The 23,214-nt window shown below is 39.4% G+C and overlaps 1 protein-coding gene across 7 annotated transcripts in view; it reads right to left on the minus strand.

The window, feature by feature from the left end:
• The window catches only part of CNOT1 (CCR4-NOT transcription complex subunit 1), an 83,294-nt gene extending 60,653 nt beyond the window's left edge, over window positions 1–22,641 (minus strand). For 6 of the 7 annotated variants that reach the window (XM_065925440.1, XM_065925437.1, XM_065925441.1 and 3 more), the window contains exon 1: window positions 22,524–22,641. The gene's annotated coding sequence lies outside the window, so the exon portion shown is untranslated. The remainder of the gene's footprint in view (window positions 1–22,523) is intronic. The other variant, XM_065925436.1, reaches the window with a different exon arrangement.
• Window positions 22,642–23,214: the final 573 nt, after the last annotated feature.

A 23,214-nucleotide genomic window follows, 5' to 3' on the forward strand; every position in this document is an offset into this window, starting at 1 on the left:
ACACAGCTTGAGGGAACCTAGCCACTGGTACTGTTCTAGCCTTCTTCTTCACTCCCCTCTGCTCAGTTCCCTTGAGCTAAAAGGCCCCCTTGCTGCTTCTCCAGCATACTCTTCCCTTAGATTCCCCTGCCTGCAACCATCTTCTTCCAGATGCCAGTATGGCTAACTACTTCAAGTCTATACAAATGTCACCTTCTCAGTGAGTATCACCCTGTCAAAACTGCGATCCTCCCCCCAGCAGTCTTTTTTTTCCCACATTATATCACCAAACATGGGTAACATATTTGCCTATCTCTTCATATGAAAGGTCCATGACAGCAGTGATCTTAATTGCTTACTGTTCATCAACTTATTACAAGTACTACATGACCCATACAAGGAGTTCACTGCATATCTGAAAAACTATAAACTGAAGCTTAGGATTTTGCACTTATATTCCGACTCTACCAAAAGGTATGACAATCCACTGAAATTTTCCTAGTCAGAAGTACAATCACATGAGAGTAAATAATAGAAAATTTTTAATTTAACCGCCTCAGTAGCTGCACTATCAAGTTGTTAAGACCCTTCCAATTAACCTTTAGCATCATAATGTGTATATAAATTGGGTCACAATGTCTTTATAGGCCATCTTTATTGAGATAGATAAGTGCAAAACAATAAAGTGTCTTTCAACAGCTTTCCATCAAAATGTTTAGATGTTAAATTATTTCAAGATCACTAAATCTGAGATTCTAAGATACTCCTCAGCTATAAGAGATCTGTGGCCCAGGAGCATTTCATGTGCATGCATATGTAGTGCCTAGCTTTGGTCTCCATATGTATCAGGGACTCAAATTGCTAAATTACTAACTTCAGGGACTTCTCCGGTGATGCAGTGGCTAAGACTCCACACTCCCAACGCAGGGGGCCCAGGTTCAATTCTTGGTCAAGGAACTAGATCCCATATGCTGCAATTAACAGTTTGCAGGCCACAAGTAAGAATTTGAATGTTGCAACTAAAAAAGATCCCAAATGCCAAAACTAGAAGATTCCACATGCTGCAACAAAGATTGTAGATCCCACATGTTGCCAACTAAGACTGGGTACAGCCAAATAAACAGCAAATTAATTTTTTAAAAATCTACCAAGGATAAAAGAAATCTACCACGGATATGGCTATGTAAAGATTAAAACGGCAACTTTGGAAGACAAAGATTGTTTAAGTGTATTCTTGGTATTTTTCCTAATATTAAAGATATTAGAAACAATATATGTATATATTACATATGTATATATACTGCTTAAAGTATACATGTATATTGTCTCTAGTATCTTTTACACACACACACACACACACATATAGCAGTAAAAGGATTATCTACCTACATACAATGGAATCCCACCCAACATGTGAAATAGATATTTAAAATGCAGTTTTGCTATAAACATCCACTACACAGTGCAGAATGAAGAAAAGTTTCTAAAATGGTATGTAGAAGTCCAACTTATAAAAAATTATTTCACATTTTAACTGAAAAACACTACACAATATTACAAATTGTTTCCTGAACATCCAATCTAAGGAATACCAGGCAGTTGTGGTTTACAGTTAATCCTTTAAGTGTTAACATAAAAGAATATTCATGACACTGAGTGAGAAGCTGCAGTACTCTGAAGAGCATGATGCCATCGCATAAACACACCTATGTTTACATGTACAGGGAAAACAAGCTATAGATTAACAGAGATTACAGAGAGGCTTTCATTTAAAATTCCATTTTTAAAAAGTCCACAAGAAATCTATACACTTCACACATGTAACATAACATATACACAATATTATTCACTGCAGTATTTATCATAGCAAAGAAATGGCCATGAGTTGGTGACTGGAGAATAAACATCTTGGATAATGTACAAAGTATTCTACTCTAAGTTTAAAGCTTTAATTCCTATAAATGCTACTTTTTATTTTGTATATATGCACACATAAACACAGTTGCTTTTTTTTTTTTTTTGCAAAAATACATGGAAAGATCAGCCATTAACTAATAAAAAGCTACTTAAGCTGGAGTGGGTGAGAAGTGGGTAGTAGACACAGGAATCAGAACAAAATTCACTGATTATACCTTTTATATGGTTTTGACTTTTGAACCATTATTCACATGTTTGATGTTTAATAAGAAAAAAACTAACACAAAGAATAAATGAACCTGAGTATCAAGCTGATAATAAAGAACACAGTAAAAACAAATATTTCAACTAACACAGTATCCTGAACATCCTTGATATAGAGTGGGATATATTTTTAAGGACAGAAAGAAATCAAAGAAATCTGACTCAACAGGTTTACAGTTAGCAGTAATACTTTATTGCAATTTTAAGCTACATTTATGTATTACTGGATACAGCAAATAAATGAATAGGAATCCAGAATGAGTACAGATTAATGTAGTAAAGATCAAAGTTTGGTTTGACAGAAAACACCAAAATTCTATAAAGCAATTATCCTTCAATTAAAAAATATTTTTTTAAAAAAGATAAAAGCTTAAAAAACCTGAAATATTTTATTTGAAATGTAAGTACCAACAGGAACTCATTTGAAAAGTTTCTGGGACTTCTATGGAGGCCTAGTGGTTGAAGACTCCATTCTCCCAGCAAAGGGGGCCCAAGGTTCAACCCTTGGTCAGGAAACTAGGTCCCACAGGCTGCACACTAAAACCTACTGCCACTAGGTCTTAACTAAGACCCACATACCACTAAGACCTAGTGCAGCCAAATAAATAAAATTTTCCCCGAGTCTAATAAAATAGATTGTACAATGCAAACTACAAGACTTTGTTGAAAGCAAGCATCAGAAAAACAATAGTAATAAACACAGGAAGGAAAGTGTTACTTAATACTGTTAAAATGTCCATGCAACCCAAAGCCATCAATAAATTAAACACAGTATCAATGGCCTTTTTCATAGGAAAAAAAAAAAATTCTAAAATTTGTATGTAACCCAAAGGATCCTGAATAGCCAAGGCAATCATAAAAAAGAACAAAATCAGGCCATAACAAACTCAAAAGCTTCAGTATAACAAAAAAAAAAAAGAATAAAATGAAAAGACAACCTATAGAATGGAGAAAATATCTGCAAACCATGTATCAAGAGGTTAATATCCAAAGTTTATAAAGAACTCATACAATTCAGTAAGAAAAACAAATATGACTTAAAAAAAAATATTTAGGCTGTGGGAGTTCTTTGTTGCAGCATCTGAAACCTAGTTTCCCAGGCTGAACCCCCACCCCTGCACTGGGAGCTCTGAGTCTCAGCCACTGGACCACCAGGTTAAGTCCCAAATCTGATTTTAAAACAAGCAGAGGAGCTAAGTGGACAAAGACGACATCAAAACAGCTAGCCAACAGTCAGAGTGCGAAGCATCGCTAATCCTTGGGGGAAATGCAAATCAAAACCAGGGCATCACCTCACATCTATAAGGATGGCTATCAACAGGAAGACAAGAAGGGTTAGCAAGGATGTGGAGAAAAGAGAAGCCCTGTATACTGCTGGTGGAATTATAAACTTGTTCAGCCACTATGGAGAACAATGTAGAGGTTCCTCAAGATATTAAAAATAAAATGACCATACAATCCAACAATCCCACTTGCATATACATCCAAAAGTAATGAAAACAGGTTATTTAAAGAGATATTTGTATCCTGTGTTTACTGCAGCATTATTCACAATAGCCAATATGGAAATAACTAAGTTTCTTATCAACAGACAAACATGAAGATGTAGTACATACAGTGGATCCTTGAAAGACACAGGCTTGATCTGAGTGGGTCCACCAAACAAAGGTTTCACAAAGGTTTTTACACTAAGTATGTACTATGGCACTATATGATCTGTGGCTGGAAGCCAAACTGCACATACTGACACCAACTACAAAGTTATAGGTGGGAATTCATGCCCCTAATTCCATAATCATTCAAGGGTCAACTCTGTATACAATGGAATTCTCTTTAGCCATGAGGGGGAAAAAATATCCTGCCATTTGTCACAATGTGTTTGGGTCGGAGAACATTATGCTAAATGAGATAAGTCAAAGACTATGACTTCCCTTCTATGTAGAATCTTTTAAAAAAAAATCAAAAACTACCATCAAACTTATACAGAGAACTGATAACTGACTGATGGTTGCCAGAGGTGTATGCATTAAGCATGTGCAGGTGATCAAAAGGTACAAGCTTCCAGTTACAAAGTTTAAGTCCTGGGGATATAATATACAACATGCTGACTATAGTGATTAATAAATCTGAGAAGTCAGGAAAAAAGGAAAAAACAGATTTAACAACTATATGTAATAATAAACATTTAGATTTGTGATCATTTTTAAATATTTGCAAATTTCAAATCATTTTGATGTATGCCTGAAATGATTATGTTGAGTATAACTCAATAAAAAATAAGTTAAAATGTTAAAAAACCAAACTTGAAAATACATAGTGGAATGGTGGTTACCAGGGGGTGAGGGAATGTATATTTAAAAGGTACATACTTGCAACTAGCAAATAAGTCCAAGGGATCTAATACACAGTACAGTGATTATGGACAACAAAACTGTATAATAAACATTAAACTTATTAAGATAGTAATTGTTCTCACCATAAGAAGAAATAATTATATGTTGACAGATGTATTAGCTAACATTACAAAGGCAATCATATTACAATATAAATATAACAAACCAATATGTTATACACTTTAAACTTACAATGTTATGTATCAATTCTGTTTCAATTTCTAAAAAGCCCTAGAAACAATGATACCCCAGAAGCAATGAGCTCATCTAAATTCTGGATCTTGGTTTCTACTAAGAAGAATCAAGATTCCTTGGAGATATGACTAATTCCAGGATTTTTAAACAAGAAAGACACAAGGTGAGTTTGGATCATCCTGTGACAAAAATGGGAAACACTCAGAAGTTTCAGGCAGATAATGTCAGAAAGACACAAGAGCCAATTAAAAGGACTGTTACTAATGCTAGGTCTATTTGAGCACCAGAAGGGACTTATGAACAATGCTTCTATAATTTACCCCAAATGCCACATCACTTAGAAATGCTTAAGGGAACAGAACATGGAACACACATTTCTGAATCCACACTGGTGATCAAATTTACTTGTGGCAGCCACAAATTTATGAATTCTAAGTCCTTCATGTTTGCAGATGAAAATAAAATCCAAACAGTTAACCATTCTGACATAATTAGAAGATTAAATGAAAATATGTTATCTAACCTGTAACTGCAGTAAGCTACTATGCGTAAAAGTTCCTTCCAATAAATCATAGGGTAAAAAAAAAAAGTACCTATGACTGTAACACAGGGAATGAGAATTCCTGAATCCATGATTACACTTAAAGAGGAAGGTAAGATGTACCTTGTACAGAAAGGTGCCAACAAATTTTAAAAGTATAAAAGATTAAGTTACCATTTTGTAATACCCCTGCCCAGTATAAAAACTGGTTCAGGCAAGAATCACCAAGAGCATAGGGCTTCCCAAGTGGCTCAGCGATAAAGCATCTGCCTGCAATGCAGGAAATGAGGGTTTGATTCCTGGGTCAGGAAAATCCCAGAGAAGGAAATGGCAACCCACTCCAGTCTTCTTACCCAGAAAATCCCACGGACAGAGTAGTCTGACAGGCTATGCGGTCCATGGGGTCGTTAAGAGTCGGACACAACTGAGCATGCACACAAACATGTGCCAAAAAGTCTTAATTTGTAGCAGGTAAGTGCTGAAACATTTGTGATCAAATACTTCAGTAAAAATATAGAAATGTAGAGAAAATAAACATGGCAGAATGTTAACCTGAATCTAGGAAGATGTTACAGGGTTGTTCACTGTACTGTTCTTTCTTCTGTACATGTGAAAAGTTAGTTAAGTCGCTCAGTCGTGTCCAACTCTTTGCGATCCTGTGGACTGCAGCCCACCAGGCTCCTCCGTCCATGAGATTCTCCAGGGAAGAATACTGGAGTGGGTTGCCATTTCCAAGAATTTTTCTTAACAAAACTGGGGATTACCTTCATAATTAAAAGTACGAATTGTTAGCACATGATGAGATTTCCAAAAACTGACTTTGCACTCGTTGTATTTAAATTTTTACTAGTATATGGTAATTTTTACAAAGTAAAAAATTTAAGGTAAGCTTAAGCAATTATTTTTAAAAATTCAAAATTTAAAGTCATTAAGACCAGTAACTAGATGTAACAAAAGGATAAATGACCTTGAATAAGTGACTGAACATATATGCTTCCCCCTCCCCATTTGTAAAATTAGGCCTCAGCTATACTGTGTGTGTGTGTGTGTGTGTGTGTGTGTGTGTGTGTGTGTCTGCAGTATTCAAAATTCCTGAATTCCTAGGGCTTCCCTGGTGGCTCAGTGGTAAAGAATTTGCCTGCCAATGATGCACGAGACATGGGTTCAATCCCTAATTCCGGGAGATCCCACCTGTCAAGGAACAATTAAGTCCATTTGCCACAACTATTGAGCCTGTACGCTCACTCTCTCTCCAGTAGCTCAGCTGTGTTCGACTCCTTGCGGACTACATGGACTGTAGCCCACCAGGTTCCTCTGACCATGGAATTTTCCAGGCAAGAATACTGGAGTGGGTTGCCATTTCTTCCTTCAGGGGATCTTCCCAACCCAGGGATGGAACCCCCATCTGTACTTGCAAGTGAATTCCTTACCACTACACCACCCCTCAGCTACACCAAAACTTTCCCAAAAGGGTTTATCTTTAAGGGGTAGAAGGTATAGCAGAGATAAGGATCTCCTAAGCACTCATGGGAACAACAGAAGGTGCCCATCACAAGCACAGTAGATGATGCTCTTCCACCTCAACATCAGCTTTAACAGCTAACTGAAAAGTAAGCAACTGTCAATCTTTTCATTGGAGCTGCTGGAGAGGTTTACATACCACATGCCAAGAAGGGCAGACAAGGCAGACCAAGCTGTGACTGACTGGTCTTAGCGATGATATGGTGAAGCTGAGTCATTGGCTCCTGACAGGAGCAACTGAAACCCTTAAATCTCTTGTCTTCTCTGTTCAGATGGCATCCAAGACAGCTGCAATACTGCTATGCACACAGATTCTCAAATTAAAGCTACATCTTTACGTTTACATCGTTGTTTTTAATGTTGGGCTCAAAATACATTCACATTTTTCTAAAAGTCAGTACTAAATAAAAAGGACAAGCCTTTATCTTTAAGCACTTTAACTTAAAATTTTTGAATGTCTTGAAAAAAATGCTCTGAATGTATCATATATTTATGCAAATGAAACTTCTTGCTGATGATGATTGTCAGTAATTTGGAGATTATTAAAGTATGTGTAGCTCTTTCAAGCATAAAACCAACATAAATCTTACTAGAGAAACAAGATCAAGTTCATTAAACTCTGAAAATATTTTTAACTGGAAAGTTTCACTATTATTATTCCTTATTTTATCAGGATTATACAAAATGTCAAGTTGATTCTTTTGCAGTTTACTCCATTATACTGTACCATAAGAATCATCTTCTAGAGATGGTCTTCCTATTAATTCACTGTTGAGCCTAACCATATATACCATGTGCATACTTTAGATGCTACAGAGAACACAAAAATAAACACTGATCTCAAGGGGCTTAACAGAATACAGAATTTACTGCAACGCTTGCAACAAGGCAATTTTACGTAAGGAGTGGGAGGGGGAAAAAAGCGGTATTTAAAATGTTGATTCCTGGGGCTTCCCTGGTGGCTCAGTGGTAAAGAATCTGCCTGCCAATGCAGGAGACATGGGTTCAATCCCTGATTCAGAAAGATCCCACAAGTCGAGAAACAAGTCAGCCCATCTGCCACAGCTATTGAGCCTGTGCTCTAGAGCCCAGGAGCTGCAACACTGAGCCCACGTGCCACAACAGAAGCCCACACACCCCAGAGCCTACGTTCCACATAAGAGAAGCCACCACAATGAGAAAACTGCACACCACAACTAAAGAGACCACCAAAGTAGACCCAGCACAGCCAAAAATAAAAAAAATATTTTAAAAAGCGGACTCCTGGGAATTCTCTAGCAGTCCAGTGGTTAGGACTCCCAAGATCTCACTGCTGCGGGCCCAGGTTCAGTCCCTCATCAGGGAACTAAGATCGTGCAAGCTGCATGGCATGGCCAAAAGTGATGATTCCTAAACATCACCTTACACCAAGAGAGTCAAAATCTTTGGGGAAAGAGAACAGTGCATTTTAAACTCTGGAGATGGTTTTTGTGAATTTTAAAGTTACAAAACCACAGATTTTACAAATAGCTCTGGGATTAGTTTAAGAAAAGTATAACTTGACACAGTCTGTTGCTTTAACATAAGCAAAGTCCCTCCCACTGATTCCTTTTTTGGCTACACCAGAGACATCTCTGTAAAGATAACTTGGTTATTTACAACAGAGGCCAGCAACCTTCACAGTATCATCTACCTTGCTCGCTCTAGGTTTAAATATGGTATCAATAGGTACTTTGAGTTCAGTTAAGTCGCTCAGTCGTGTCCAACTCTTTGCGACCCCATGAATCGCAGCACACCAGGCCTCCCTGTCCATCACCAACTCCCAGAGCTTACTCAAACTCATGTCCACCGAGTCGGTAATGCCATCCAGCCCCATCTCATCCTCTGTCGCCCCCTTCTCCTCCTGCCCCGAATCCTTCCCAGCATCAGGGTCTTTTCCAATGAGTCAACTCTTCACATGAGGTGGCCGAAGTATTGGAGCTTCAGCTTCAGCATCAGTCCTTCCAATGAACACCCAGGACTGATCTCCTTTAGGATGGACTGGTTGGATCTCCTTGGAGTCCAAGGGACTCTCAAGAGTATTCTCCTACACCACAGTTCAAGAGCATCAATTTTTCGGCACTCAGCTTTCTTCACAGTCCAACTCTCACATCCATATATGACCACTGGAAAAACCATAGCCTTGACTAGATGGGCCTTTGTTGGCAAAGTAATGTCTCTGCTTTTTAATATGCTGTCTAGGTTGGTCGCCCGAGGTCAGGGGTGGCGGCCGAGGGGAGCAACCCCCCCGTCCAAGGAGCAGCGGCTGTGCGGTTGCAAGAGGGCCGAGAGGAGCTACTCCACATTCAAGGTCAGGAGGGGCGGTCATGAGGAGATATCCCTCATCCAAAGGAGCAGCTGCTGTGCCTTGCTGGAGGAGCCGTGAAGAGATACCCCACTTCCAAGGTAAGAGAAACTCAAGAGGGTAGGTGTTGTGAGAGGGCATCAGAGGGCAGGCACACTGAAACCATAACCACAGAAAACCAGCCAATCTGATCACAGGACCACAGTCTTGTCTCACTCAATGAAACTAAGCCATGCTGTGTGGGGCCACCCAAGACGGTTGGGTCATGGTGGAGAGGTCTAACAGAATGTGGTCCACTGGAGAAGGGAATGGCAAACCACTTCAGTATTCTTGCCTTGAGATCCCCATGAACAGTATGAAAAGGCAAAATGATAGGATACTGAATGAAAGAGGAACTCCCCAGGTCAGTAGGTGTCCAATATGCTACTGGAGATCATTGCAGAAGTTAACTCCAGAAAGAATGAAGGGATGGAGTCAAAGCAAAAACAATATCCAATTGTGGATGTGACTGGTGATAGAAGCAAGGTCCGATGCTATAAAGAGCAATATTGCATAGGAACCTGGAATGTTAGGTCCATGAATCATGGCAAACTGGAAGTGGTCAAACAAGAGACAACAAGAGTGAACAATGACATTCTAGGAATCAGTGAACTAAAATGGACTGGAATGGGTGACTTTAACTCAGATGACCATTATATCTACTACTGTGGGCACAAATCCCTCAGAAGAAATGGAGTAGCCATCATGGTACTTTGAGAAGCCGCCCGCAAAAAAGCCAAACACACTAGGCCCAAGGCTATCAGGTTTATTGAACCCCCAATTTCCACTATCAAAAACACACAGAATTCTTAGGTATACTCTATTAATACCAAAGTTTGACCTTGAAAATTCTTCTCTTACTTTTTTTTTAGGCTCTGCCTGTGATAAGCTTTTTTTAATCGGAGGATAACTGCTTTACAATATTGTGTTAGTTTCTGCCATAAATCAACATGAATCAGTCATAGATACATATATGTCCCCTCCCTCTTGGAACTCCCATCCCACCCCTCCAGGTTGTCACAGAACACCAGTTAGCATCATTCGGCAAATTCCCACTGGTTATTTACATATGGTAGCTAACTCATTAGAAAAGACCCTGATGCTGAGAAAGACTGAAGGCAGGAGGAGAAGGGGACGACAAAGGACAAGATGGTTGGATAGCATCATCAACTCAATGGACATGAGTTTGAGCAGGCTCCAAATGATGGACAGGGAGGCCTGGAAAGAAGCAGTCCATGGGGTGGCAAACAATCAGATAGCACTGAACAACAAAGGTTTGTTTCAATGTTACTCTTTGAATTGTCCCTCCCTCTCCTTCCCTGACTGTGTCTACAAGTCTGTTATCTTAACTAAGTCTTTAAAAGTAGCCTTCTGACTAAAAGAGGCTGAGTTGAGCCTTCTTTTCTCATTGCTTTCCTTCAATTATGAAAATGTTCTCCAACTGCACAGTTCAATATGGCAGCTACGAACATGCGGCTACTGAAATGTGACTAGGGACAAAAAGGCTGATTTTCTAAAATTTTACTTAATTTTAACTCATCTTAGTACAAAATTAGGGACTTCCCTGGCAGTCCACCCGTTAAAATTCTACACTTTAAATGCAGGGGGCTCACGTTCCATCCCTGGTTGGGAAACTAAGTTCCCCTGTGCTGCACACAGCCGTATGTAGGTAGTGCTACCATCCTGGACAAAGCCGTAAGGTCCTATGGCCCATATAAATCAGGGTAAGTATCTACTCTAGCATCCAGAAGCAACCAATACTAATCTTCCCAGATGTCCCACTTTTCACTTTGGTTTCCTTAAGAGAGTTCACTTCATGACCAACTAAAAACCCTTATTGTTGTTCAGTTGCTAAGTTGAGTCCAACTCTTTTCGATCCCATGCACCGTAGCCTGCCAGGCTCTTCTGTGCAATGGATTTTCCCGGCAAGAGTACTGGAGTTGCCATTTCCTTCTGCAGGGGAGCTTCCCGATCCAGGGATCAAACCCGCCCTAACTTAAAATATATATCCTGATTTAATATTTCTCCAGTAGCCAGGGACTCTAGGTTTACTGTGTACAGCTCCAAGTCATTCATCCAAAATGTTGGCTCACTTATTAAAATTCTAGTTATAATTACTGTGTACACAATAGGATAACTTACAGAAGCATAATCACAACAAATACTTTAATATCAGAATTATTCTAAGCATTTTACCTACAGCTGACCCTTAAACAAGGGTTTGAATTGAGAGGGTCCTCTTACGTGGATTTTTGTTCAATAAATACATACTACAGTACCACACCCAAAGCTGGTTAAACCTACAGATAAAAAGAGCCAACTGTAAAGCTGCCCATGAGTTTTTTATTGCAATGGGGTTGGTGTCCCAACTCTCACATTGTTCAAGGGTCAACTATGTCAGTTTATTTAAACCTGGTAACTTGTTGAGGAAGATATTATCCCAAGTTCATAGAGAAATAGCTGAACTTGCAGATACTAAGTAGAAGAATCATGAGAATACAGTAATAATAGGGCAGGAGATACAGGATTTACAAAACACAACCTGTATTATAACTTCCAAATAAGTATTTTAAAGAATCTAATTGTTTTAAAGCCATTTCCTGATATAAGTATTGTCAATCTTACAGAAAGTGACGAATAATAAGAGCTTCAGCATATGCTGCACAGTGTGGCCAAAAAGAAAAAAAGTAGGATAGATAACTAAAGTTGAATTTCAGATAAATAATACATCATATTAAAAAAAAGAGAGAGAGAGAGGTTTAGGCCCCTAAGTCCACTATCTCTGCATTTTGTCTTTTGACTCCTTTTTCATCCAGGAAATGAACAACTCTTTAGAAAACTTACTGAGAACTGCCTGGATATCCACCAAAAGGGCACTGGTTAAGCAAATCAAAAAAATGGAATATTATGTAACACTAAAAAAAAGAGTTACTTAGAAAGACTGGAAATATCTATTAAGGGATAAAAGCAAGCTACATGTGTGTATATGTCCTTATATGCAGACTATCTAGAAGAATACAAACAGTAACCATACATGAAAAGTTAGATGAAAGAAGCTAAGATGGGAATTAACTTTTTTCCCCACTGATAAAAAAGTAATTTTCAAAAACAAAATTTAAGGTCAATAAAAGTTTTTGCATATTCCAAGATTCTCTATAAAAATCCCAATCTACAGAGGTCTGAACCTCATTCCCTGTGCAGAAAAGAGTTAATTTAACAGAGAAGGCCTAAGACTGCTTCTCCTTAGGAAGACTTGCCAGGTTGGCTCCTGGCTGTTGTCAGTACTTGGATTTTGAGAGAATTCCCACTCCCAGAATGAGGCTCATTGTGCCTAAACTGTACCCAAAAATGTGGCTTATGCTGAACAGCTGTTTTCCCTCTGGGAACCTAGAATTTTTCTATGTGGTAGGCAGAAGGTGCCTTCATGATCAACCGAGGCACTGAGTCTCTATGAGGTTCCCTGCCAGGCAACATTTTATACACAAGTGTTGTCACAAGTGCTGGAGGAATGAAGTGAGTCCTGTGTGACTCCCACTGGGAGAGGCTCAGGCACGGGAGAAGAAGCCCGAGTTTTCTCTGGCTGTTGTTTAGTCACTAAGTTGAGTCCAACTCTTTTCCAACCCCAAGGACTGTACCCCAGCAGGCTCCTCTGTCCACGGGATTTCCCAGGCAAGAATACTAGAATGGGGTGCCATTTTCTTCTCCAGGGGATATTCGTGATCCAGGGATCAAATCTGCATATCCTGCATTGGCAGGTGGACTCTTCAGCATGTTTGCTTTCCTGATTTTGCTTTGTATCCTTTGCTGTAATAAATCACAGCCCTGAGTAGAGTCATATGCCAAGTCCTATGAGTCCTTCTACTGAATTACTGGACACCCACCTCCCAACACATCCATTCTATTACTAGCCGAGAAGTGCCTTCTGAAGGTAAGTGGACTCAATTTGTGGGTCTCTTCTCCAGAATGTGCAGAATCCATTTCAGAATTTTACATTTTATCATAAAGACAATTCTGGAAGCTATTTGGATTGGCTTAGATATGTTTTAGGGAAGAAGGAAGTGAGAGTCTGGTTAAATGCTCACCAAATCTGTTTTCTCTTCCTGGCTTAATACCTAGACTTATTTTTCAGGCTTCTGCACAGGTGTGGCAAACAGACTAAGCTCTACCCAATGAAATGTAGGCCAAAAATGGTATCAGTCACTTTCAGAGCTGGTCCATAAAACCTCATACGCATGCTCCTCTAGTTCTTTTATCAACTGCCAGGTGAATGAATAGAACTCCCAGCACCTAGAGGAAGATGGCATCACAAGATGGAAGGAGCCTGGGTTCTTCAATTACTACTACACAGAAGGCAACCTAAATGAACACTCTCAATTAAAGTTACAAATGTCTACCCTGCTAAGCCACTAATATCTTGGGGTTGTTAGTTACAATGTTAGCTTGCTCTGCCTACTAACAGACATGAATGGGTGAAATTAAAAGTTATTTTTGACAATGTGAAAAACTGAGAAGTCAGAAATTAAGGCTATCAGTGAGAAAAAGAAGTGAATGCATTCAAGAGGGAACTACAAGGACTCTGACTGGAGAAAAAGGAAAGAAGTGAAGAAAGAGGAGGAATCAAATATTCACCTTTCTAGACTAAGCACCTGAGTTCCACTTACTCCTGACATGAAACAACTGAGGAAGAAAGTGTAAAGGGCAAGAAAGATAATGAGGAATGTCTGGAGTGAGGCATACACATGAAATCCACTGGACAGTTGGAGTTACAGCCAGGAGCACATCAAGTGTGGGATGCAAATAACAGATCTCAGAATCATCAACATACAGATGATAGCATGGGAGAATTACAGAAATGAGCATAAGACAGGCCTACGGAGAGTCCTAAGGAAGCTTAGCACTTATGGAAAGGTTAAAAAAAGAACTACATATGATCCAGCAATTTCACTCCCAGGTATGTATCAAATGAAAACTAGAACTCTAATTTGAAAAGAAACATATACCCCAATGCACACTGCAGCATTATTTTTTTTTGCAGCATTATTTATAATAGCCATGATATTGAAGGAACCTAAGTGTCCATCAACAGAGGAACAGATAAAGAAGATGTGAGCATTTACATATATATGGACACACACACACATACATAATAGACATATAAATACATATAAAATGGACTATTACTCAGCCATTTAAAAAAATGAAATACTGCCATTTGCAACAATGTGGATGGACCTAGAGGGTATTAGGCTTAGTGAAATCAAAGACAAAATGCTGTATGTTACCACTTGTGCAATCTGGAAAAAAAAATGAATATAAGAAAACAGAAACAGATTCACAGATAGAACAAACTAGCGGTTAAATGGGGAGAGGGATGGGAGGAGGGGCAAGATAGGGGCAGGGGATTAAGAGGTACAAGCTATTATGCAGATATACTGTACAGCACAGGAAATATTGCCAATATGTTATAAATAACTTTACATAGAGTATAACCTATAAAAATACTGAATCACTGTTGTATACCTGAAACTAATTAACACTATAACTCAACTATACTTCATTAAGGAAAAAAAGAGGGGAACTCAAAAAGGGAAGAGTGGACAGAGAGGTGGAAGAAACTTGAGAGTTATTAATATCAGAAACCAAGCAAAGTTCTCTACTTAATGGTAGTAACTAAAACCTAGCAACAGATAACATCCCTAAGAGAGCTCCCAGGAAGAATCTGTCCACTATGGCAGGCAACCTCTAAAATAACCCCAATATTTTCTGCCTAATATTTACATCTTTAAGTGATCTGCTCCCTTAAGTGTCGGTTGGACCTTAAGTGTGGCTTCAAAATAAGAGACTAGAAAGTCACTTCCAAGATGAAGTTACATGAAGACTGACTTCAGCTTTGTTTACCTCTCTAAACCTGTGCTCTGAGAGAAAGCAGCAAGCTGTCGTGTTATGAGTAACCCTGTGGAGAGGGCAATATGGCAAGGAACTGATACCTCCTAAACAACAGCCAGCAAGGATCTGAGATCTGACAACGGCTACATGAGTAAGCTTGTACCCTTCAGACCCTTCTTAGTATTTTTCAGACAGATGATTATGGCCTATGGATACCTGCACTGCAACTCTGTGAGAACACTTTGTCAGAAGCATCTAGCCAGGCTGTGCCTCTGAATAAAAAGCCAAAATGATTTTTAAAAAATAGATAAACTTGGGAGTTGAGCTATTTCTAAACTCATCATGCAGCAACTGATAACTAACACATCAATAATAGTCTATGACAACCACAGGGAAGAGATTTTATGACATATATTTGGCAGTATAAAAAAGAAATTATTGTAAATTATCAGAATTACTAGGAGATCACTAATGACCTCCGAGAGAGGGAGGTTAGTGGTCACCAGGAGACAGGCCAAGACTCCTCCATAAAGAGGATAAAACCATAAGGTAATAGACCAGGGCCAGGCCCAAGCCCCAGCCCCTCCAAAACCTTCCAAAGACATCAGATGGTCTACAGATTTAAGTGCTGACCCATCTCCCCTTCCCTTCAGTACGCATGCTGCATACTGTTAAAATTTAATCACACTGTTCACTATTGTTTCATGTGTATTATCCTTTTCATCAGTTCCTGAGGACATACCTTGGGTTTGCTTCTTTTTATCTCTTCTTTGCCTCCACTCCCAACCAAACAACTAGCTTTGAGGGCATCAAAAATTTTCCATAACCCTGCTAAGTCCAAAACCAGTATTCCATTTCTAGGTTTCTAAAATATAATTTGACTAGACTTATCAGGAAACAAAATGTATTAAAAATTTGCATTTCTTCCACCTTCATCACCCATCAAAGGTGGAGATAATTTTCCATAATCTCATTCCAGGTTTGTTTGTCTTCAATTGTGATAACTCACTATTTTATGTTATCACTTACAAAGTTTGTTTGGCAGTATTTCTTTTGACATAATACATCTCAATTCCAAAGGTGTTAAAATGCTAAAAATCTTTTAGAATCAGTAAAATATGGCATTCCTTTTCCATATGTAGTGTTTCACATATGCCAGTGTGAAATTAAAATAATTTTAAGTATACTTGTGACTTATCCCAACAATATATGAATAGAAAGTAAGCAAAATAACCCTGACAACAAATCTGAACCCCAAAAGAGTATTCACTGGAATAAACTAGGAGGCAATATTGCCTCCAAAAGCATTTTGAAATGTGAATGAGTCACTGGAATTCAGTGTGAAGTAGAGATGCAACAGACATCCTGCAAAGGAGAACAGCACCACCAATAAACTATTCTGCCCAAACATCAATAGTGCCCCTGTTCAAAAAACAGTTTTTGCATCAACTTTCTGCAGGGTGGGCCCTAGAATGTGAACACCTCAAGTTTGGCTTTCCACAAAGTTAACATAAAGTCAAGCACAACTCATATCCACCAAGTGGTAGGAAATAGTATACAGCTGATGTGAAGTGGCTACCAAAACTTATTCAAGAAACAGTTTGTGTGTCAGGTATTTGAGCTACATCAGGGGAGAGTCATACATCACTGCATTCCCACTGTGGGAGAGAACCAAAAATCATAAAAAATTAATTATCAAATATATTTTAAAAGACACTACATACTATGGAAAAATAGCAAAGTAAAGTAAACCAAATTGGAAGGGGATGCAGGGTGGCACAAATTTTAAAGTAGGGTGGTCAGTTAGTCTTATGGAGAAAGCAATTATTTAAGCAGATTTTAAAGAGTTGAAGGGTTTAGTTAGCCATGAACACACATGAGAGGAATGTTCCAGGCAGAGAGACTTTCAGTTAATGCAAAGGTTTCCTCAGAGAGGAAGCATGTGTGAAAAGAAAGACATGGAGGTCAAGTGCAGCTGAAGTAAACTTAGTGAGGGAGAGAATAAGTTGGCTGGGGGAAGGTGGAATATATGAGAAGGTGCAGGGCAGGGCTAATGATGAAAGGGCTTTCTCTGGCTTTTACTAAAGACACATGGAGAATCAATGAACAATTTGAACAGAAGACACGACCTTAGTTTTAAAAACATAAGAATCACTCTTAAAAAAAAAAAGAAGTAAGACTCGCTCTAGATGATAATAAACCACAGGGGAGCCAAGGGTAGAAAGCAAAGTAGATAACAGCACATTAAGAGAATTAGTGACTGAAACCCAAACACAGAAGAACTCTAAAAAGCTATACACATTAAAAAAAAAAAAAAAAAGAAAAAAGCTATACACGTATCCCAAAACTAGGTTAGTATATTAAAGCAATTTATCATGCCAACATTTTGTGGTTGCCAAAGTCCTTGAGGGCTTACTGATTAGAGAAGACAAAAATCAAAATGAAATACTTACAAGGAATTTTTACATTTTACTTTTGGACAGACAACCTCAACTTTTGTAACCTCTAGCATAACTGTTTGAAAAGGGAAGAGAATTATTCCTAAAATACTCATGCCATAATAGTGACTATTTATACATGGTATACATATCTCTTCATTACCTATAGAACAAAGAGCACCAGCATGAATAATTCAAATGGTGGACACCCCCAAATTATGTATTTCCGGGCTTAGAAAGGTTTAGTGCAAAACTTTTTCTTAGAACTCACCTGGCAAGAATAAGGAAATATTCAAGGGCATAAGAGTTGACAGGTAATAAATCGGTTTGAAATGAAAGTTCTGCCAAGGATAAAAACAAATGAATCAAGTGTTGACTTACTTCATGACTATGTCACTTCAAATATGCCAATTTTACTCAAGGCAATGAAACCTTAATACTAACTTAAAAAACATTTAATAGCCTTGTGTGGATAGCTTCGCAATTTTATTTATTTTATGGCCATGCAGCACATGGGATCTTAGTTTTCCAACCAGAGACTGAACCAGCATCCCCTGAAGTAGAAGCGTAAAGTCTCAACCACCAGACCACCAGGAAAGTCTCTTCACACTTTTAAAATAATACAATCCATACATCAGCATACTTTAAGCAATTGTGTTAGCAAAAAAAAAAAAAAAATTCTGTTAGCAAATAACAATTTATTTATAAAGACTGAAGAAGTGAAAAGAGCTAAAAAAGCATGCTTACTCCAAAATCAGAAAAGAATCAGTTCTTGATCTGAAATCAACCAAATCAGAAGCATCTTCCCAGTAACATGTGCAAAATTACAAAGCTATGCCGTATATATTTAAGACTGCTAAAAAATAAGAGTACTCTTCTTGGAGCTATACCTTAAAACTCTTAACTACACCAAGAGAAAACTTACTCAAATATCTGTCACAATTCAACTTACAGTGAAGAACATTTTAAAACTTAAGTAAAAAAAAATTTAAGACGCTCATCCTTTGAAGGCCTCAAAAGAAATTCAAGTTTATTATACTGAAGTTCAGTAAAGCCCGCTTTCAATAACTGTAAGAGAGTTTTATATTTTGTACTTGAGTTTTATATTTGTACTTGAGTTTTATATTTTTCACACCGAAGAGATGAAAAACTCAAACCTTGTATCTTGTCCTCCAAAAATAAGTGGTTGATCATAGATTATCCTAACCTTTTTGATGAACGATCAAAACGTTTTCCTTGTACTTTAGTAGTATGGCAAGAAAGAACCAACAGTAGGGTAGAATAGGAAAACCTGGTCTAACACTAATCTAAGAAAGTCATTTCAACTTCCTGTGCCTCAATTTTCTAAACAAACCATTAATTCTGTATGACTAGATTTCAAAGTTTAAGTTTCTAAAAGATGTCAACAGAATTATAAGTATAGCTCGAAGAGCAACAGCCTGTGTGCTCAAAGAACAAAAACCAGGGTGTATGGTTTTCCAAGAATGCCATGTTCTATAAATCTACCCAAGTGTAACAAATGGAAGCGTTATTCAATTACAAGTCAGGACAACTGTATGTGTTTGGAAGATGAGAGACTCCTTCCCTACTACAAAGTAGGATAGAACACTTACAAGTCAATATATGGTACAGGTAAGTGAAACTGGCCGAGAGGAAGGAAGAAATTATTTTTGATTAGGGAAATAAAGGAAAAGATTATAGACAGTACATGTGAAAATGAATTGGAATGGTAATGTTTTGGTAGATACAGATGATGACACTCCAGATAATAAGGGCAAAAATGCATTTGGGAAGCACTGTGTAACAATCTTTTAACTACACCATAAGTTAGTAACATGCTGCTATGAGTACAGAGGGATCAATACTTACACAGTGATAGGTCAAGGTACTGAAAAACTTGAGTACACAATGCCTAGATTCAAACCAATGACTTGGTAGACAATTGGTCATTAATATAAAGAACTAACTGTATTCCTGGAATCATTTACATTTACAACATTTTCATGTATTATTTATGTAATAAAGAAATCCAATAAACAACAAAAGATACTGGAGATCAGTTAGAAAGCTAATCCGAAAAAGGGTCTAAAACAAAGAAGGAACTATTCTGAGTCCACAAAAAAATTAACAGTAATGCTGCATTTCAAAACTAAGAGCTCTAAATCCAAGGTGACAAACTTTCAAACTAATTATCTAAAAGGGGAAGTGTTGAGCTCTTAATATGAAGCTTAAGAGCAATAAAATGCTCTCTTTCAAAATAATGCTTTCACTTTACATTTCATATAATTAGTCCAACACTACTAAACAAAAACAAAAAACCTACAACAACAAAACCTACACCTCCACTGCAGACACTTTTAACATCTCATTCAACATTCTCATTTAGCCTAGAGGCAGAAACGCATTTTTCCCCCAAAAAATACATTTCTCAAACCTATACTCCATACTCCCAAAGGCTGCATTTCCTTCAAATCTCAACACAGGATTTCAAATTAAGTCTACACCTCTACTGACTTCTCAAATGAGTTTTTCAACGAATAATTTATTTGTTTTGCTACATTCTTGCAAATACATGAATGAAAAGTACCTTAAAATTAACTATTGTGTACATAAAAGAAGCAAAGGTTTTGAGCCCATTTTAGCTTTGAACTTTGCTTCTTAAAAATTGTGAGCAAATAGGAAAGGAACTGCAGGATCTTTCTTTATATAAGGTCTTAAAATAAAACTCAGTAGGATGCCATTTTGAAACTTCCCAGCAGGAAGTTCAGTTTGGACAGAGGGCCAGTTAAGAAATGCTTCGACCAATATTTTGTAAATGACTTGAAAGTTAGTTTTGTTCTCTTACCAAAAAAAAAAAAAGAAACAACCAAGTTTATGACTGGTACTAATTTTGTTAATTCAAGAATCATAAACATCTTACCAAAAATAAGTGTCTTGAAATATCTGGGCATCCAATTTAAATTACTGTAGACAAATTCTCTTCTATAGTATTGGGTAATAAAGATTTGTTACACGGTAGAATGAAATAAAGATGCAAGTTCATAAATTCATAAACTTAAGTTGGTTAAAAAGAAACTTCTCATAACTAGATCAGGATCTAACCAAAAACATACTTGGAAAAAGCAATATTCAAGGATAATTTGATATTAGTCTTTAAGCATGTTGTCAAGAAATAAGCATTTCCTCTTCTGTCCTTCGAGTTTTTTTTTTTTTTTAATGATTTAACCCAAAGTTAGGAGGACATTACAATATTTAGCCTGACAAGATCAATAGTAAAGAGACCAGTACTTAAAACCCCAGCAGAAATCTCAGAGACTATTTCTCTCTGGCTAAGCCAGAGATCCATTTGAGTTAGGAACCAAAAGCATTTCAGTTCTGTTTCACAATAATGCCAGAAAAGGGTGCCTTAAAACTGCCAAGACTACAATCTCAGGCAAGAAAGGGTAAGATGTTGTTATTGATGGTCAAATCTCTGCCTTGTTTACAAGGAAGGAACTGGGACCCTTGACTTGTTGAAAAGCGACCAACTCTCCAAACAAGTTTTATCATCATATGACCATTTCAAAGCACAACTAGATGCCTACATCTAGTTATCTAGTTATGTTATCATCAGTTCATTTTCTCCTTAGACAAGGTAACAATTTGGAATGTCCTAAAACAGGATAATTTAAACTGTTACCATATATCTTATTAAGAACTAAAACACTACACTGCCAATCTCTGGAAGAATAGATACGACAACCTGAGGATATTAAACCCAAATACTTCTACACAAACAAGCTTGTTCTTAATCTGTTTGACCTGCTTCCTGATTTTTGTATGTGTCCAATCATTTTCCCATCCGTGTATCCCTACTCCTATCAAACGGACTGTCACGAGACGAATACTCAGAATTTTCTCCGCAAAAAGTAATCAACTATACTCACTCAGTTATTAACTGTTAAACTCCCCAAGGCAATCGAATTACAGAGAAATAAGAAGGGAGACTAAGAGTTAATACTTTCAGAAAAAAGAATACTTTTAAAAGCCCTAAAATATGTGATGGTTGAGTGACTTCAAAGGGAAAAGCTTTCTGCTCAAAGTTTATTTTAAACACATCTCCAAACCCACAAACATCAAGCATTAAAGTTGAATCCTAGGAAGGGTACTCATCTGTGGAACCCAGTTGGGTGAAATCTGCAGAGGCGGTGGGACTGAAAAAGAACATTTGTGCTTTTGGCCTTATGTAACCCCCTCGAGACCCGTAGTATCTCTCACTGAGGCCTCCCAAATGCTCGGCTCACTAGGAGGGCACTTCTCCGGGGCGAGGAGTACCGCTACTACAGAACAGACACTGGGCCAGGTGGGTGAGGGCCGACTTTGGAGACTTGAGTGAGCGCCCGGGCGCGCGAGTGGAACAAAACCTGTGGCGAGAAGTAATGAGGAAGTGCTCGCTCCCGCCCGCCCCTCCCACCGGCGGACACCCGAAACACCCGCGGTTTGACAACGTGCTGGGGGCGGGGGAGGGGGGCCGGCAGTTCCAGGTCCACCGAGAGGAACCCGGAGTCGGCAACTACTCCGAACACGGTCACCTCGCCCCCCCCGCCCCACCCGGAGCTAGGCCTCCGAGGCCGATGCCCGAAGCACCCATCCGGCAGTTGAGGAGCTCGTGGAGTCTGCGAAGGGTGCAGTCCGCGCGAAGCGAGGGCCCAGCCGCCCCAAGTGCCGCCAGCGCCACCCTCAGAGCCGCCAGGCCCGGGCAAGGTGGGGGCCAATCCCGGGTCTCATTCCGCGCTCTGCCCTCGGTTTCGTAGAGCTTTCACCAAGCCCTCTTCTCTTCAGAGGCCGAAGACTCCGCGGGCCGAGGAAAGAGAGTCCGCCCTCTCTCGCCTCGCCACTTCCCCGTCCCGACTGCCCCTCACAGCTCGGAGCCCCGGGAAACGCTCCCAATGGCCCCGGGACCACCCCCGTTCCTTCCCGCACCGGCACCCGCGTTCCGTAGCTGACACCGCCTGCCGGCCTCGGCACCCGACCCCAGCCCACCACACCTCAAGCGGCTCCGGCGGCGCTGGACACAGGAAACTCCTGGGTCCCCGACTCCGGCTCTCCTAGACCCCCTCTTCGGTTAACTCCGCTTGTTTCTCTACAAAATGGCGCCGGAGGTCGCGCGCTCACGTCGCGGCCTTTCCCCTCCCCGTTCCCATTTCATCATTTGCTGCCCGCCCGAGGAGGGTTGGACCCAGCACCAGCCAATGATCGCACCCCGCCTGTGGCTCCTGCCCAATCACCGACAGGTGCCCGCGGATTTAAACCAATCACACACTATCACTTGCAGAAGTCAAGGAAGAAACCAGGCTCCTGCTAGCAACTACCAATCCAGACTCCTACTTCGCGGGCTTCGGCCAATTGCCGTTCACCAGTCCCCAGGGACCGGAGTCGGAGCCCTCGCGCCTGCGCTCGAAGCGAGGGCCAATGGGGAGAAGCAGATAACTTCGATTTGGGGCTTCACGGACTTCCCACCTGCCCTCGAGGGCCTCGACCAATGGGGATCTGGCAGTGCCTCAGAAACAATAAAGGAGGGGGCCCTTAAGCCCTCTTCACCTTGCGCGGGAACTACGCTGAGTTAGAGTGAAAACACCCTTCCAGTACTCTCCTTCCTCTTTCGAAGTGTCAAGTGTCCAGTAGACCATGGGGATTCCCAATCTTAAACATTCCCCTCCTCCCCCGCGTCTCTTTGGC

This window comes from Muntiacus reevesi, chromosome 2 (genome assembly GCF_963930625.1).
Source record: "Muntiacus reevesi chromosome 2, mMunRee1.1, whole genome shotgun sequence".
Classification (NCBI taxonomy): Eukaryota; Metazoa; Chordata; class Mammalia; order Artiodactyla; family Cervidae; genus Muntiacus; species Muntiacus reevesi.